At 42.0% G+C, this 18,563-nt stretch overlaps 1 protein-coding gene across 3 annotated transcripts in view; it reads left to right on the top strand.

Annotated features, from left to right (window-relative positions):
- Nucleotides 1-2,459: 2,459 nt before the first annotated feature.
- pak4 (p21 protein (Cdc42/Rac)-activated kinase 4) overlaps nt 2,460-18,563 on the top strand; it is a 51,177-nt gene continuing 35,073 nt past the window's right edge. The window contains exon 1 of one of the 3 annotated variants that reach the window (XM_083772981.1): nt 2,460-2,603. The gene's annotated coding sequence lies outside the window, so the exon portion shown is untranslated. Of the gene's footprint in view, nt 2,627-18,077; nt 18,365-18,563 lie in introns of those variants that run through there. The other 2 variants (XM_083772980.1, XM_083772982.1) reach the window with 2 other exon arrangements.

The following is an 18,563-nucleotide window of genomic DNA, read 5'->3' as shown; positions in this document are numbered from 1 at the left end:
GAAACAACATTTTCCAGTGTTCTACTTGTCGGATCAAACCGTCTCTGTATGCAGCAGTTGTAAATAATTGGGGCACATCATTACTGATAAGATGGAAGATGATTCTGACATGTATCGACAGCGAAGAATGCTCTATGCCCAAGCTAATATGTTAGCCAGGACATTTCACTACTGTTCAGTTGAGGTCAAGGTGAACCTATTTAGAGCGTACTGAACCCTGCTGTATACAGCCCCCTTATGGGTGAATTATAAAAAAGAGTCTGCGAAAGCTAAAGGTGGCTTATAATGATGCTCTCAGGATTCTCCTGAAGAAGCCTAGGGGTTGCAGTGCTAGTCAGCTCTTCTGCGACTCTGGTCTAACCACCTTCCAGGCTCTCTTAAGAAACCTCATGTTCAGCTTTAAAAGCAGACTTGATGGGTCACATAATAACGTGATTAGGGTGACTAATCCTAGGTTTAGCACTGTTAGATACCGCTCTTTGATGTGGAGACATTGGTATGAGTGCCGCTTATAGATTTCTTTTCACAAGAGATTTTTAGAGTTTTATGAACCAATGTATTTATTTGTAACTGTTTTGTATGTTTTTAATTGTTGTTCTTTGTATTCTACTGGCTACGGCTGTCAATAAAGTTCATTCATTATCTTCATCCATGTTTGCTTACCAATAGTCTTCCAGTCTTCTATGCAGGCTGGGTTGGAATGCAGCACAGTGACAGGACAAACAGAACTGGAATTAGTCAGCAACTCTTCTTCATTGACTGTCTGTCGGGGTCTGTGAACGCCTGTCTGTCTCAGTGTCTCTCACTGTAGGGGCTGCAGATCAAATGGTTGGACAAAAGAAAAACCTAAAGAATGGTTTCCTCCCAACAGCAACGGTATTTAAAGACCTCTATGTAATCAAATAAAATAAAATCAACCTTTATTTAAATAGGACATTTAACCCATTCTGACCTGAGATCAGATTCTAGAAATGTCAGTCGCTCTTCGATTTTTCAAAAATAGCAGACCTACAAGCTTGTATCGCGCCACTCGGTGGCGCGATATGAGCTTGTAGATCTGCTATTTTTCAATAGCTAAAGCATAACATGATGCTGACACCAAAATGGATGCCCGTTCAGAATGGGTTAAGGTGCTTCACAGAAAAAATAAAAAAGCTAAATTATTTAAAATTAAGGTCGCAGTTTAGTTTACTATGAAAACAGCCATGACTCCGTATATAGTCATGTCTGTGACATCACACCTCCATATGAAGATCGCGACACTGACCTCATCAAACCCTGGATAGCAATACATGGAGAAGACGGGATCATTACCTAGATCTGCATATATGGAGCTGGCCAGCAACTCTACATCTGACCTAAAACCTCAAACCCTTAGATCTCCATATATGGAGCTGACCTTTTCATATGTTGATCCCACCCCACCTGTCCTTCCTCTTTGAGGTCTCCCTTTTGACTGATACCTGTCCATTCAAACTCTAGACGGGCCTGCCCCAAAGTTATTAGTGCAGCCGCTCCCGGCAGCCGGCGAACACTAGAGTTCTCAACATGTCTGAAACATCATATGGGACGTCATCAAACGCTGTACACTCAAGACACTGCCCCCGCCGCTACCCTTAGATCTCCATATATGGAGCTGACCTGTTCTGACATTCTACATTTTGATCTGACCTCATCAAACCCTGTACACTCAAGACACGCTCCATATATGGCCAGACCTGGTGAGACGTAGAAGGGGCCCGGACAGGAGTCAATCCACAGAGCCTAGTCCTTCCACGCGCCAGATTGATGCGATCCTCCCGCATACCCAGTCCCGGCAGAGTAGTTCCAGAGGAACGGATTGTGTGGCCCTGGTTTTTCCCTAATGGGACTGATCGAGGGTAGCTGCTGGGACGTAACGTAAGTCGGGACTTGATCACCCCGGCTGGGTCACCTGAGTGAGGGGTATGATGTTGGAAGACCCGAAACCCAGATGACCTTGGGATACATCACTGAGGATACGTCCCAGGTGCATCCATGCGATGCATTTTTGTTTTAATGTTGATCCCCCATGCCAAACTGCCAGCGCTCGCCCAGCAGTCTGCCGTCACCCAGGTGGATGCGTGCACACGACCTTGAGGTCGCTTCTCGCCCCCAGGGTGTTTTACTGCAAGTTACTGGTAGATAGCCTCGTGTGTGTGTGTGTGTGTGTGTGTGTGTGTGTGTGTGTGTGTGTGTGTGTGTGTGTGTGTGTGTGTGTATACTCTCTCATGATAATGAACCTGGGTATTGGGTCCTAGTACACTTCCCCTGCCTGTGCTGTGACTCGTTGCTCTTTGCCAGGCATGCCTTCGACCCATTGAAGGACTAGTATAAACACAGTGTGACCGTGGGGTGGTGGGGGGTTTAGAGTGGTATGGTTGCCATGGAGTTTGAGTGCAACTCCCCGGATGTAGCATTTCCCAGTTCAACATGGCGACTGAAAAGTGAGACTTTTTGCTAATGTTACATCGTTTGCGGGACAGCGCAAGCGTTATAAAGTCAGTCAAATTTTCCACGATCAAGGGGACAAAGTTTAGACCCACACACCGGTGGCAGAAAGAAGTTTATCCAGGAGTTTTCGGGTAAGTACCCGCGCATCGGTTTCGTAAAATTAGTGTTGAAGCTTGTTGTGCTTTTAGCTTGTGGCGCGCCGTCCCCCCTCTGCCTTGTCTCTAGCAGCGTAGCCCCAGCCAGGCAAAACTCATTCAAGAGTTTAGCCCTTCTAGCTGCTTTCACAAGCTGTTAGCTAATAATGCTATCGGTTAGATCTGTTAAAAGCTCTGTCCAGCCTCGTGTTTGACACGATCATTATCACTTTGTGCTAGTTCTGTACTATACGACGTGACGCGGAGACTCATTCACAAAACTAAAGGGAAGTTCCGTGAACGTAGGGCAAAAGTGTAGGATAGGGAATCACTTGCAAAAGTTGTTAAAATAATAGCCACAGCAACAACAAGGAGCTAACTGGGTTGCCCTATCCTGGCTCGTTGCTATTAAGACCCTCTAAGCTTTAACCTGTCACTTATTTCAGATTTGTCTTTTCATGGTAATAAATAATGCAAGCCAAGCTACCAAAAACTAACGGTAAGAACATCAATTAAATTGTCGCCGTCTTCTGTTTTCACATTAACTTAAAAATAGTGGAAGTGGACTATAGCGATATGTCAGTTTCAATCATTGAATGGACGAGGTTATTATTGCTGATCTCCAACATGGAACTTACTTTAATTTTACTTGCTGGCCTCAGTATCTAGTGCACAACAAACTCTTCCTCCTCCTCAGACCCTGTGTTTAATTTCTACCTAGTGTGACTGACGGAGGAGGACTTGAGTAGCATGCAGACATGGTGATGGTGTGAAAGAGATACAATGGTACCAAGTGAATGCAAAACATTGAAATACTGCTGTCAACTTTCAAAAGTTTACACCAATCTAACAACTATGTCTGACAGAATAGAGCAAAAATGGTGATAGTTTAAGATCAAATTTTGAGTCTTAACATGCTGTGTTTACACTTTATTTTATTCCTTTTCTATTCAATATTTATTTGAACATTTGTTAATTGTCAGACTTTATTTATTTATTTTTCGTATAAACTTTTTAGGGTCCCTGTGACATCATCATGTGGGTTCAGTACATCATCATAATTTATTTCAACCACACTTGCAATACCCCAGAATTTCTTTTGGGGGCTTTTCTGCCTTTATTGATAGGACATAGTGGAGAGGGACAGGAATCAGGGAGAGAGAGACTGGGAATGAAGCGCAAGCAAAGGTCATCGGCAGGCCCGGCGCCAGGATGAAATGACAGAGGGGGCAATCGGGGGCAGGTATTGGACATGAAGACAATGCGCCACATTTGCGTATCTATAGAGGGCAGAGGCGCACGATTTCGTAATTGAATGCCTGGAAATGTACCATTGTTTTGTCTGTAACTATTTGATCTAAGGGGGCAAAGAGGTTGATTTAGGGGGGGCAAACACCCCCTTTGCCCCCTCGTGGCCCGGGCCTGGTCATCGGGATCGGGACTCGAACCCGCGACACGCTGTCAGACCTATATGTGGTATGCGCCTGGACCGCTAGGCCAGCAGGCACCCCCAGAATTGCGCTTTTCTAGTTGTGATTGTTTTTTGTTCCACTTTTGTTCTGGTAATGTATCATGTTTTCTTTTGTTCTGGTAATGTACCATGTTTTCTCATGCCAATAAAGCTCCGTTGAATTGAGCGTAGAGGATGGATGGAGGGATGAGGGAAAGTGAGACTACGTGCGGTCAGTCAGTTAGTCAGGTTGTGCGATTAGTGCTGGGCACTCCACACATTCCTAACATGCCAGAGCTCTGCCGAGGGGGTCACTCACACACATAACCCCATATCCCGATTCCCAGCGGTATGCACTCTACTGACTGAAACTAAACCCCACCTTTTTGGTTTTGAGTCATTGGCAGGAGTCAGACTTCATCTACCAGACATATTGGGTTAGGTCGGTTGATTGATGCCGGGTAAATTCTGTTACATTGTTTGGGACTTAGAATACATCTGAGCCTGCCCTGTCAATGTGGGTGATGTTGTTAGTAGACCCAATACATTTCCCCTTGCATGGTTGGTTGGTTGGTTGATTTTATTTGCTGACATAAAAAAAAGAGCACAGAGCACTTTCCGACATACAGTCAATGCATCACCGAGGATGAAAACACAAGAAAGCCAGAGGGATTATTTCCTCACAGAAAAACACTAAAATGAAACGACACATCAATAATATACATAACGGATATAAATCAATAGAGGGTTTGGGAGTGACATCATCAAACCCGGAACTTATGCAGGAATGCCTACTGAGTGGCAAAAAACTACTTTCTAAACAACGTTAAACAATGTTAAACTCACTTTGCCTGTTGCTTTGCCACTCTATTTGCCACTCGATGTGCCATTCACTTTAAGCATGCACATACTACCCTCTATAGCTGAGTTTTAGTCTATAGAGAAATGGATACAAATTGAACACAAACATTTTGGTTACACACTTGAGAATGCCTTGAAACAAACATGATGTGCAATTGTGCATTCATGATCGTTCTTTTGATTGATTGAAATATTTATTAACAGTTTGCAGAATTACAGTACATTTCAAGCACAAACTCAATACAAAGACTGTTAACTGTGAGTGGACGACCCAATTAAGCGTTACACTTGTTTACAACAGGGTCCACATTGTTCAATTCATCAAAACATTTAGAGACATACAAATAGACACTTCTATGTAGTTAAAGAACAGAACAGGAATTCATCATAAAGGAAGCAAAAAGAAAAGATACATATACAGTGAGGGGAGATGAGGAGGGGGGGGGGGGATTCAGATTTTACAGAGGCCAGTTTCGAATTGCAGCCATCCGTAGGTGCCCTTTGAGAGCGGTTTTGATGGAGTCAAGGGATTCACATGTCTTAATGACTGTTGGTAGGGCGTTCCACATTTTGGTGGCATAGGAGCGAAAATAATTTAGTCCCTTGTTTGTGCCGAATCTGGGTTGTACATGGTTTGTTGCACTCCCTCTGGTGTTGTGGGTGTGGACTTCGTTTACATTAAGGAAGTATCTAGACAGGTACATGGGTATCTTGGTGGTGTATCGAATCTTGTGGACCAGACCCATTGCAAGATGCTGTACTCTGTCGTCGACCATAAGCCATCCCAGCCTGTCAAAGTGGGCAGGGGTGAGGTGGGTTCGGGGGGTGAGGCCAAGTAGGAGCTTGACCAGTTTGTTTTGGGAGGTCTGGAGTCTTGTTTTAAGGGCCTTTGAGGTGCTGTGGTACCAAGAGGTGCATGCATAGTCAAAGAAACCTTGTACGAGGGCTCCTGTTAAGGTCTTCAAGGTGTTTTTGTTGACCAGTGTGGAGAACCTGTAAAGGAATCTTGTTCGTTGATTGACTTTTTTGATTACGTTGGTGGCCATTTTATCACCGGAAAGATTGGCCTCCAGGATGGAACCTAGGTAGGTAATTTCATCTTTTCGTGTGATAATATTGTCACCCACTCTAAACCAAGAAGCCATCTGCCTTGCTGAGATTACTATTTGATCGAAGAGAATGGATTCAGTTTTTCAGTTTGTTTTTCCTTCGAGTTTCTGAGACATTGCTTGAGGCACTGAATGGAGTTTATAGTTTCAAACGGAGACGTTCTCTCTCCACTCAGTTTGTTAAGGAGGCTTCAATTTGTTCTACCCCTCCTTTCTCACTGTACTGACTGTACTGACCTGTTATGTAAAGGCCGACAAACCTTTTCATGTCAAGTAGCCTCGTATAGAGCCGCGTGGCATGTGGACATCCTTTACGTCAGACTGTTTCCTACAGACCACTTATCCAATACGTGGTGTGTTTTATGTTCGTCAGTAGGGATGCGCCCAAAGGGACATTCTTGGCCGATACCAAATATTGGAAACAGTTGGCCGAAAACGGAATACCGAATATGATTAATATTATATATCTTTTTTTCCTACCATTGCTGTCATGATAGCCGTACCTTAACCCATTCTGAACGGGCACCCATTTTGGTGTCAGCATCATGTTATGCTTTAGCTATTGAAAAATAGCAGATCTACAAGCTCATATCGCGCCACCGAGTGGCGCGATACGAGCTTGTAGGTCTGCTATTTTTGAAAAATCGAAGAGCGACTGACATTTCTAGAATCTGATCTCAGGTCAGAATGGGTTAATCAGACCCAGTGTGTGTCCAGTGGAAACCTCGTATGAATCTGATCTCAGGTCATAATGGGTTAAAGCTACCTGATTTATGGCAAAATAAATGGTTATGGCAAAACTTAACTTAAATAATAATAATCACTATTATGGGTCCATAGTTAAAAAAAATATTCAGCTCTTTTTAATGCATTAATTGCATATTCTTTGATATATTTCCTGCCTATTCAGGCCAAAACCGAATAGGCCGAAAATGCATTTTTAGCCATTTTCTGCCGAATATTTTCTGCAGACGAATATTGGGTGCAGATCTATATAGGTTTATATAGGTTATTGAACTATCCAGCTATATACTGCAGCACTGGAGTTTACCATAGAGTGAAAACTTTGATTAAAAGAAAAATCACACTCGTGTGAAGTGAGGGGTGCTCTTTAACATCATACATCAGCCAATCAAACATCCGTGCTACAAACACACCTACACACAAAGCAGAATTATTTAGGGTTAAGTATCTATTTTAATGGTATGAATAAGTAGGGTCAGGCGAACAAGAAGTGAAGTTGAGAGGCTAGAGCCGCTAGATAGAGGGTCGCGGAGCAATATCATCGGTGTGGTGACTGGTCCTGACTCCTGACAGAAACCATGTTTGTATTATGATTAATGATATACAATACCATATACTGTATGCTTCTTGGAGACAGATTGTAACAGAAATATGATTTATGTTGTTGAGATTGTAGTATAAAGTAAAGCCAAGTGACTGTTTCCAATACCAGCAACACAGAGCACACAGAGGCTGACCCCAGCTTTGTACTGTATCTAATGGTTTCCTGTACATTTCCGAAACTGGAGAAAGCACTTTGTGGAAAGGCGGTAGCAAGTCAATGAGTGAATAGAATATGGGTTTGGGCAGGTGGACTGACTTAAGATTGCTGTTGGAATGTGAACTTGTGAGGACTGAAGAGAAATCGAGAAGAAGAGGGATAGCTGACTGGCAAAGACTGAGACATTGTTCAGATCTTCTCATCTTCTTCCAGAGATCCGGTTGTATATGGGGGGGAGAGAGAGGGAGAGAGAGGGAGAGAGGGAGGGAGAGAGAGAGAGAGAGAGAGAGAGAGAGGCACGCCAAGGAATGAGATTCACATTGTATTTAAATTGCATTTATGTATTGTCCATTTATATGCATTGTCCCGTCTAAAATAAACAAATAGTAAAGTTAAGTAAGAACTCTAGCAGAGCAAGGGATAAGAAAGTGTAGATGAAAGGAGATCCGTCTCCCCAGGCAGGTAGACTGTGTGTTTACGGAGAGTCCAGAGAGAGCGTGAGAGATGGAAGGCAAGGCGCCTTTCTTCTTTCTACAGATTTAGCCTGGTCTGATAGCCAAACAGCCAGACCAGCAGAGAAAACACAGTAGCAGGGAAAGGCTAATACTCTGTAAATGAAAACCTGCAGGCTAGGTGTATCAATTCGCTCTTTCCCATCTATCCGGCCGTTGATCTCAGATCCCGGATCTGTCTGCCGTTTTATCAACAGGTCACACATTTTCCCATGTTCAATGTAGTATTTTATCAAAAGGAGAACCAGACTACAATGATGAGACAGTCATGCTATTGCTTATCCAACTGAACTATTATAAATTTGACATTGTCTGAAGTCTTAAAATAAAAATAAAGAGTGTTGGGGCGTGGGGGGGGGGGGGGGGGGGGGTAGATGGAGGAAGCTGACTGGAAATGGATGAAATGAGCACAGGGTGTGGAATAACAAGTAGAGGGGAAAAAACAAAATTGGAAAGCCAATGAGAGGCATACTATGATTATTTGCCTTAATGGGGAGAAAGGGGCCAAGCTTATTGCCTTAGCACATAAAAATAAAGATCCCTTTTGGAATGAGCACAAGCAGCCAATGTCAACACAACCGTGTAGGTACGCAGGACCACAGACCACGGCAGTGCTCCTGGAGAAGGAGAGGGGAGAAAAGGTCCAATAATGCTCCGATCAGGTTTTTCATGATCAGCCGATACCAGTGTGCGTAAGGGGAACATTTGAAGATTTTAAATTTAACCCATTCTGACCTGAGATCAGATTCATACGAGGTTTCCGCCGGACACACACTGGTCTGATGAACCCATTCTGACCTGAGATCAGATTCTAAAAATGTCAGTCGCTCTTCGATTTTTCAAAAATAGCAGACCTACAAGCTCGTATCGCGCCACTCGGTGGCGCGATATGAGCTTGTAGATCTGCTATTTTTCAATAGCTAAAGCATAACATGATGCTGACAGTGACACCAAAATGGGTGCCCGTTCAGAATGGGTTAAATTTCCAAAATTAAATGTCAAAATAGCTCCGTTTGGAAGTTCGAACCTATTATCTCTGAGAAGAGGTTCTGTGTCAGGATATCCCTGCATCGGTAGAACAGGGGTTGAGCCGTCCAAAAACGGTGTCGAAACCCTTTTCGCAGTTTAGTTTCCAAAAAAGTAATGGTATTTCTTGCTAGCTACAGATGATAAACGGGCACGTACAATATTTAGACAGGGGTGAAACAAGAACAACCGCTTGCAAAGCTTATGAAGTCAGCCAGTACCATGTTTTGTTTTCCCAATGCAATCTTATGGAAGCAGTACTGCGCATGTGGACGAGGGTGGACTGGCCACAGGCTGACTAAATATGCAATTTGAGCCTGATTTAAACAGTTGTTTCACCCCTGTCTAAACATTATACCTGTCCTAAGTTTATCATCTGTAGCTAGACAGAAATATCTTAACTTTTTAGAAACGGTACTGCGAAAATATATATAAAATATATATATATCTAATTGACTTTTATATCACTTAAATGGTATAAATTATTTTTGGTGAGCGACACTAGTATATCATGCATCAAAGTACAAATTAGGCTTAATATGTTTACATTCCTCACACTTTAACCCATTCTGACCTGAGATCAGATTCTAAAAATGTCTATTACATCCTGACAGTTTCATTATTAACCCATTCTGACCTGAGATCAGATTCTAAAAGTGTCTTTGATTTTTCAAAAATAGCAGACCTACAAGCTCGTATCGCGCCACTCGGTGGCGCGATATGAGCTTGTAGATCTGCTATTTTTCAATAGCTAAAGCATAACATGATGCTAACACCAAAATGGGTGCCCGGTCAGAATGGGTTAATAGGTTTTTAGGTAGTGTTCACAATTCACACCCAAAAAATAATGCAGGCAACACCTTTTTAAACCTTTTATGAGAAATTACCAAAAGGCGACCACATACGGTCTGCTTTTAGAAGGCACTGATCAGAGCCCCTTTGAGCACTTTTAACCCATTCTGAACGGGCGCCCATTTTGGTGTCAGCATCATGTCGTGCTTTAGCTATTTAAAAATAGCAGATCTACAAGCTCGTATCGCGCCACCGAGTGGCGCGATACGAGCTTGTAGGTCTGCTATTTTTGAAAAATCGAAGAGCGACTGACATTTTTAGAATCTGATCTCAGGTCAGAATGGGTTAATCAGACCAGTGTGTGTCCAGTGGAAACCTCGTATGAATCTGATCTCAGGTCAGAATGGGTTCGTCAGACCAGTGTGTGTCCGGCGGAAACCTCGTATGAATCTGATCTCAGGTCAGAATGGGTTAAATGTTGAATAGTTTAATATTTTCAGTAATGCGCCTTGGACCGCTTTTTGTCATCTGTCCAACACGACTGCACTCAAATGCAGAGCTGCTCGTCGTCGTAGCTGATGGACCGTCGCTGTCAGCCTCGGCCACAGAGGCGCCCACTGTGACCCACACCACACTCAACAACCACCAGCGTCCCTCCCTCCTCCTCTTCTGCCTAACAGAAAACTGTATAATAAACCTATTATTTCTTATATCGTATTCACTGTATTCACAGTATAGTTGTATTTTCTTAAAGGCATGCATCTCGAAAATTCTGAAATGATAAGAGAGCTTTGATCCAGCTGAGTAGTGCGTGAGTTGATTAGACTCGTCGTGCTCCCAAATGAATTAAACTTTCTATGGATTCAGTTATGACGTCTGATATGGGAAGGAGAAATATCTACTCGAGTGAGTGAAACACACAGAGTGGGGCTCGGCAGCTCAGCCACCTACTGAACAAATTCAGTTCAAGAATAAAGGTTGTTTTCTATTTAGCTGTTGGCAATTGTTCCTCAAGTCAGGTAATCACACACCAAATGTGTTTGTTCAAATCTGTCATTGAAGTTGATGAATAAACTATGAGTGATGGTTGGTGGACACTGGATGATAATATGTGACCAGATTTGACTGAGAGACTGCCATCGCGCACATTCCAGCTTTTAACCAGAGGAGAAAACCTTTTTTTTTTTTTTTTTTTTAATGAGTTAATAGCACAGGCAGACTCTTCACATACTAGAGCATGTCTGAAATAAGTGTCAAAGCTGAAATTGACATGTAAATATGAAATAAATGCTTAAAAAAAAGCTAGGTGTAATGTTAGAGACCACAGAAGTGAACCTTTCAAGACTGTTTTCTCAACTCGCTGTTTTCTGCAAGACATTACTCTATAAGCCATATCTCCAAAACTGGTGGGTCAAACTGAACAACCAATATGTCAATTTGAAGCTATGATTCCCTGCTTTGATGTGAAATGAAAAAACAAAAATTCAAAAAATTCCTATGGCAGTCTCCTAGTCAAATTTGGTCACATATGATAGTTCAGTTCAGCATGATACTCGTATACCCCCAAAAAGGAATGAAGTTTAACATTTATCAAAAATGCAAAACACAGCTGTAAAATGACTGAAGAGGTTATTTGCCCAAAAAGTTATGTTCCTCAAGTAAATGTTTTAATTCTGCAGCACTGAACTGAAGTGTCCTTAATTAAAGGAGAATTCCATACTAAAAGGCTTTCTTACCTTTCTTTGTAGTTGTTACGTCCCCATCAAAGAGGTCCAGGTGTTATTTTGTGCAAAAGCTCCTTATTGGCTATTTCCCCTACCATAAGCCCTCAATGAATTGCATTGAATTGAATGGGATGTATGGGGTGTTGTGCTAATTCGCTTATTTCCATCGAAATAAGTAGTAAAGTGTGCCGCTTGGGTTATTATTTATATTATGAAAAGAGGATATATACAAAAAATATATAATTTTGAGCCATGGAAATAAGCGAATTAGCACACCCCATACATCCCATTCAATTCAATGCAATTCATTTAGGGCTTATGGTAGGGGAAATAGCCAATAAGGAGCTTTTGCACAAAATAACACCTGGACCTCTTTGATGGGGACGTAACAACTACAAAGAAGTCTTTATCTCATAATAGTGACAGGCCATACATGTTGTATTTTAGATCATGAGATCACCATCTTGGTGGTTGAAAAAAGACAATAGCCATTGTTTGCAGCACTGGTTATTGTGTTCAATGAAGGCTGTTTGTTTCATGAGGGAAGCTACTGTAGCCTATATGATGGATAATGTTGAATGAATGAATCTCTGCTCATCTTTGTCTCTGTAACAATGCTCTGTCTGTTTAGGTCAACCAGGCAGTTCCTGTGTGTGTGTCTGTGTGTGTGTGTGTGTGTGTGTGTGTGTGTGTGTGTGTGTGTGCCTAGAGACGGAAGGAAGATTGTAATCATGCTGTACATTGTGACAGAGCAATTATTTTATTTGTACTTTGTGCTTGTACGAGCAATGATTTAAATCACAGCTTCACAATCAACCAGGAGGCAGACTTTGTAAAACACAATAACACATTTCTTGATATTACTCCTTCATATTCTGTCCAAATATCCCACAAATCGGTACACAGTATCTCTACAGTCATGTGATCAAGACTTATCCGATATTTCATGTTCCATCCTAATTGGCTAAAATTGGCTTCCAAAGGTTACAGGATTGGCCTGTTTTGAACAAAATGCCTCAAATCATGAATGCAGCCTGCAATTTACGTTAAATAAAATCACATACTTTTTCCTACTAGGTAGACAGTAGAGGAATAAATGCCACCCTATTCACATTGGCCTGTTATAGCGCCACCAGGAGGCCACAATAACCTAACTGACCAGGTGAGACCTGTGCTCCGAAGAGCACTTGTTCTAGTTTCAGTGCTGTGCTGTTTCAGTGCTGGTGAATAGCATGTTGAATTGTAATAGGAGGCAGAATAAGAGGGAAAACAGTTTTTTTGTGTGTACGTACACAGTGGCATAATACTGGAATATTCTGAGTGACGGAAGAAGGTCTTTTGTTCCAGTCTAGAGAATAGGTTTAGGATGTGGCTCAGCATGCAGCCTCTAGGGCCATGGAGAAAACCGTACATGAGATTAAATATGTATGCAACATTTACTAAATACACGTGACATGATCTGATGGAACCATCCATGCAATTTAGTGACTAATCTGTCTTGAATGTTTGAGAAAAAAGGGGTGATAGTGACTGGAGATTTGGTACGACACAGGGTTTATCAATAGGGCTTGCAAAACTCGCACCTTTGGTATGCAAATTTGGGGGGTGCGCCATTTTGATTGTGATGAGTCACTACTATACCTGGCCAATGGATAGGCATACAGTGGTGGAAAAAGTACTCAATTGTTTTACTTTCTGAACGGGCACCCATTTTGGTGTTGGCATCATGTCGTGCTTTACCTATTGAAAAATAGCAGATCTACAAGCTCATATCGCGCCACCGAGTGGCGCGATACAAGCTTGTAGGTCTGCTATTTTTGAAAAATCGAAGAACGACTGACATTTTTTAGAATCTGATCTCAGGTCAGAATGGGTTCATCAGACCAGTGTGTGTGTCCAGTGGAAACCTCGCATGAATCTGATCTCAGGTCAGAATGGGTTAAGTAAAAGTACCAATACTGCAATTTAGAACTACTAAAAAAAGTAAAGAGTCTCAGTCACTCGATCTATCCCAGACTAGACGGAATGTAGAAGCAGAAACCACAAGAGTGACAAGTGATCATCAACATGTGTTCTCTCTGTGACGTCAGCCTTGCATTTCATATTGACTGTGTAATGTTAACTTATAGCACTGTAAAAGTCAATCAGGAAACCCCCCACATCAGGCCTACTTGTTTCAACAGTAAAGTAGATAGGAATACCATAAATAATATGCTAGTCGAGTTAATTTTGGCTAACCAACTAACATTCACTGGCCAATGGTAGCAGCATTTGTCTGGTAAGTTTCAATTCACAACACTCTATATTTGGTTATATGTATGGTCAAACCTGCCTTTTCCTGTAGACCTCCTCTGTAGTTTGAAATGAAAAACATTAGAGTACAAGACCGTGAAATGTGACCAGATGTTTGATAGCATGTTGACTTATTGTGATAATTGGCGTTACACTCAACTAATGACTGGTTCTTCAACAAGAACATCACCTTGGCTTAGACTGAGTTTACTCACGATTTAATGATATAGTTATGACTGCACACCTACAGTAACTCCATGATTCATACATTTTCCCAAAACCGCTACACGGCAGGCTTTGTTGCTGCTGAACATGAGGCTGAAATGGTCAGATCATGGTACTGTAGGCTAGATGTGTTTCTGTTAAATTGTTTGCGCTGCTCACTTGGCTTGTGTGACTCTTTGCAAACCCGTTGACATAACATCTGCCTAAATTAAATCTTAATCGTTCCATTCCGACATGAACGAGGCATTGGAAAAGGATAGGCCTAGTCATCAGTGTATCCAACCAGGATATTTTCTGTTCTAAAATAAACATGTTCTCATGTTTTGGGTGTGCGACCCGATAGCCAAGTGGTTAGGGCACATACCACGCAGGGGCACAAAATGCCCCCTACCGTTTGATTCCGGCCGGCCAGACCATTTGCTATCAAAAAGTTTAAAAAATGCTCCCAAAAATAACTTCACACAGCTCATGCCTTGAAGTCCTGTCCCGTAAATCATTAGTGTTTAGTTTAGTAGTTGAACTCTGTTTAAAGGTTATAGACTGAACTGGGCTGGGCATCCTTGAACTTGTGCTCTTTAATGTCAATGAACATGTCTGCATGTTTGTCTGAGCTTCTGAGAGTGACCTCAGGGCAAGTTGAAGTCTGAATGTCCCGTTATTAACAGTCAGACTAGCGTGCATGCGTTGTGGGGGCCTGGGGGGGTGCACGTGTGTGTGTGTGTGTGTGAGAGAGAGAGAGAGAGACAAAGAAATGTGCTAAGAGCCTGTCTGTTTGCTTGTGTTTGTAACTATATTTGTATGTGCAACTGTGCATGTATAAGCGAGCTATGCTCAGCTCCATGATCTCAGTGCCTGCTTTATCATTGACCTTTCCACATTCCATAACCTGCTCTGGAAGTTGGCACTGATTGGCTGTGCTGCTGCTGCATGCTTTGTTTGAACTCAACCTCAGGATTGGTCGGTTACGGTTTGTGTTGTTCCTTGCTCTGATATGTCAAGTGGACCTGTTCCCGTTCCTGCTGTATTTTTACAGACCGAGCAGCATCAACAGGCCTTTTCCTTAGGCCTATTGCGATTGACACATTGTTGTCAGTTTACAAGATGAACATCAAAGAGGAGAAAAAAACACTGCGCACACTAGTTTCTAGAGCTCCGAGACTTACTTTATTAAGAGGCAACAATTGCAACGTTTCGACCTACAAGGTCTTCATCAGGCAAATATATGTTTTACAAGATAAACACCAAAATAGAGACACTGCATGTAGCTGCAGCTTAGTCTTTTTTTGGTTAAAATGAGGTTTTGTTATAATAAACAAACATATGAACACAAGGGATCTGATCAAAGTGGGAAGGATGTGCGTGTTTGTTATGAAGATCTTGTATGGCTGGGGTAAACATGTTGTTATGGATGGAATGAACTTCACATGCAAGGGGACAGATAATTGGAAGTGACTTATCTGATACATCAATATCCAAAATATTTCAAAATGTTTGGCCAAATAGCTGCTAAAATCATCTTGTACGTATTTGGTACCGGTATGTATTTTAGTAGTGGTGATCGGATTTTTCCAGCCGATGCAGGACCAGGTCACAGATAAATTATATTTCCTTTTAAAAAGGATTTAAAAAAAGAAAATGTTTGCTCTTTGCTGCTACAGTGTCTGTATTGGCTGTCTCTTCTAGAATGGAGATACTCTATTAATTTAAATGTTTTCATCATTTCCAATTTCACTTGTTTATCCTGTTCTCTCTGCAGTGTCCCAAATTAATTTCACAGAAGGCAAATGCACACAGAACATCTTTTTTTTTTCATCTCTAATTCATAGATGACCAACAGATTGATATAGGCAAGGTTTTGTATTTTTGTAGTAATTATTGTTGATTGGCGTCTTGCCCAATTATTTTCCATCAGAGCAGCCCTATCTAGATACTAATGCTGTAAGAGAAAAGAGAATACACAACATGTAATTAGTTTGGAAAATACTTAATTATAAACCATTACTCTACGATAAATTAATCTAGTATTACAAGTTAAATATTTCATTTTTTAAATATGCAATCGTATTGGTCTGCGTAGTGTAGATGGTGCCACATCTCTGAGGTGTTACAATTTCTTGGGTCTTTTTTGTAGGCTTTGGTTGTGTGGCCTTTGGATCATTGGATCATTGTGGATCATTCGTTAGCTTAGCGCTTAGCTTGGCGTGTAGCCAATACTGGTGCAACCCACTGATTGAACTTCATCTCCGCCTGTAATCCAAGTTATTTTTATTGACAACGTGAACTAACCCCGACACCAGCGCTGCAAAAATAGACAGATCTACAAGCTCTCAACGCGTAGCGAACGGCACTGCAAAAACAGGCAGGACGCGATGCCTTGAGAGCCTGTGTGGATCAGCCCGGCCGCAGCAGCAGCTTGTGGGCTCCGCTGCTCCGCTCCGACTCCGAGCCTCCGACGACCGGTGCGGGGAGGGAAGGGAGCAAGTTACCCTGGCTGTGCAGCTGCGCTGCAGTCTGCAGAAACAGACTGATCTACAAGCTCTCAACGCCTAGCGAACGGAGCTGCGAAAACAGGCAGGACACGGCGCCTTGAGAGCTTGTAGATCTGGCTTTTTTGCGACCTGCAGTGAGCTGTTCTCACTTTACTTTTATGACACGAATACATCGTCAATCGGCGAATATTGGTCAGACGATCGGCGGTTGAAAAAAATTGGCATATCGCCCAACCTTAGCACCCACATAATGTAGATTGAACTAAGTAAGGCTCAATTTATTCCCTTTCGCATGAGGTGCTGTAAGTGATCACTGAAAACAAGCTGATGGAATTGACGTCCATGACAGGCAATGTGTTAAATGTGCCCATTATTAAACTCCCAAACTCTTAAACTTTCAAACTTCTTTTAATTAAAACAAAATCATTAAGACTATTTTTTTTGCCGATCACCTATCGATCACCCCTTGTGTTAATATGAGAAACCATCAATACTTAACAATTGATCCTTGTTGGTTACCTGGCTGAACTGTTCCTGTTTAGTTAGTTCGTTCCCATTTCCATTCGGTCGTGATGCAATGGGAAATATTTGGCCACACTTGGTTCCTAATCCTACCATGCAAAAACAAATCTGCTGTATCTTTTAATGCAAACGTTTCCTCCTAAACAGTCCAAACCAAAGTAACGAGGGATTCCTGTTTTATTACGATCTATTAAATTATCAATGCTTGAGGCTTAAATCTATAAAAAATATTCCTCTATATAAACAAGTTTTCCAGAAATTGCCCTCAGTAACAGTGACTTTTCGCTCCCCCCTACAATCTCCTTGGCATCATCGGTAAATGGGTAATACATCTTTATCAAAGATAGACGTGGTATTTCACAAAAGTCTGTCACTCTGTCTTTGACATACGGGCTATTGATAGCATTAAATTAAAAAAAATGCTGTCAGAATCAGCTGTATGTCAAATAATATCCTCCTGTGACACTGACTCAACTAGTCATTGATTGATTGATTGAAATATTTATTAACAGTTTGTAGAATTTACAGTACATTTTAAGCACAAACTCAATACAAAGACTGTTAACTGTGAGTGGACGACCCAATTAAGCATTACACTTGTTTACAACAGGGTCCACATTGTTCAATTCATCAAAACATTTAGAGACATACAAACATTTAGAGACATATAGACATTTCTATGTAGCTAAAGAACAGTGAGCGCGTGCTCTCTCTCTCTCTCACACACACACACACACACACACACACACACACACACACACACACACACACATTCACACATTCACACGCACGCACGCGCCCAGGCTCTACTACAGTAGCAAGTTCAGTCGAGGGGGGGGGCGTGTTCTCAATCCCCTATTTCCCGGTGACGTCATGATACTGGGCCAGAGGAATGCAGCGCAACACTTTTGTATCCAGAGAGAGAGAGAGATTAGTTCAGTTCAGTTACTATCGCTGCTTCCTCCTCGATAGAACTGTTCCCTCCGGTAACAACACGTTACTGTTGACACACGAGGACCGTGGGGAATACGGCAACGACTTGACTCGTCGTGGAAACAACTTTTTTCTTTATTTTTACGGTGTAATACTGTACTTTTGTTTTGTGTGGTTGTGTATACACTGCTGCTGTTCGTTTCGCGTCGCGGCGGTGTTGGTGTTTGTGCTCAGCCTTGTGGCGACATGAGATCAGGTGGATTAATGTTGTTGGACCGTTGTTGGAGCAACTGAAGAATAGCTGACTGATAAAGCGAACGTAAGTAGCCCCGGACTTTTTGGCTACGTTGTTGTTGTTGTTGTTAGAATGATTATAGCCCAGCCTACTTGTTTGTTGTAATGTTGTGTTGTTGGACAGCAGTGGCATGTGAAAGGAAAAGCCGAGTCAGGCGCTCATTTTTAAAGGTCTATTATACTCTATACGTTTAGTGTTCGTTCAGACAGTGTGGGAATTACTC

This window comes from Protomyctophum parallelum (assembly GCF_964188405.1).
Source record: "Protomyctophum parallelum genome assembly, chromosome: 9".
Classification (NCBI taxonomy): domain Eukaryota; kingdom Metazoa; phylum Chordata; class Actinopteri; order Myctophiformes; family Myctophidae; genus Protomyctophum; species Protomyctophum parallelum.
Note: the sequence above shows the minus strand (reverse complement) of the source record. Positions and strands in the feature narration are given on the sequence as shown.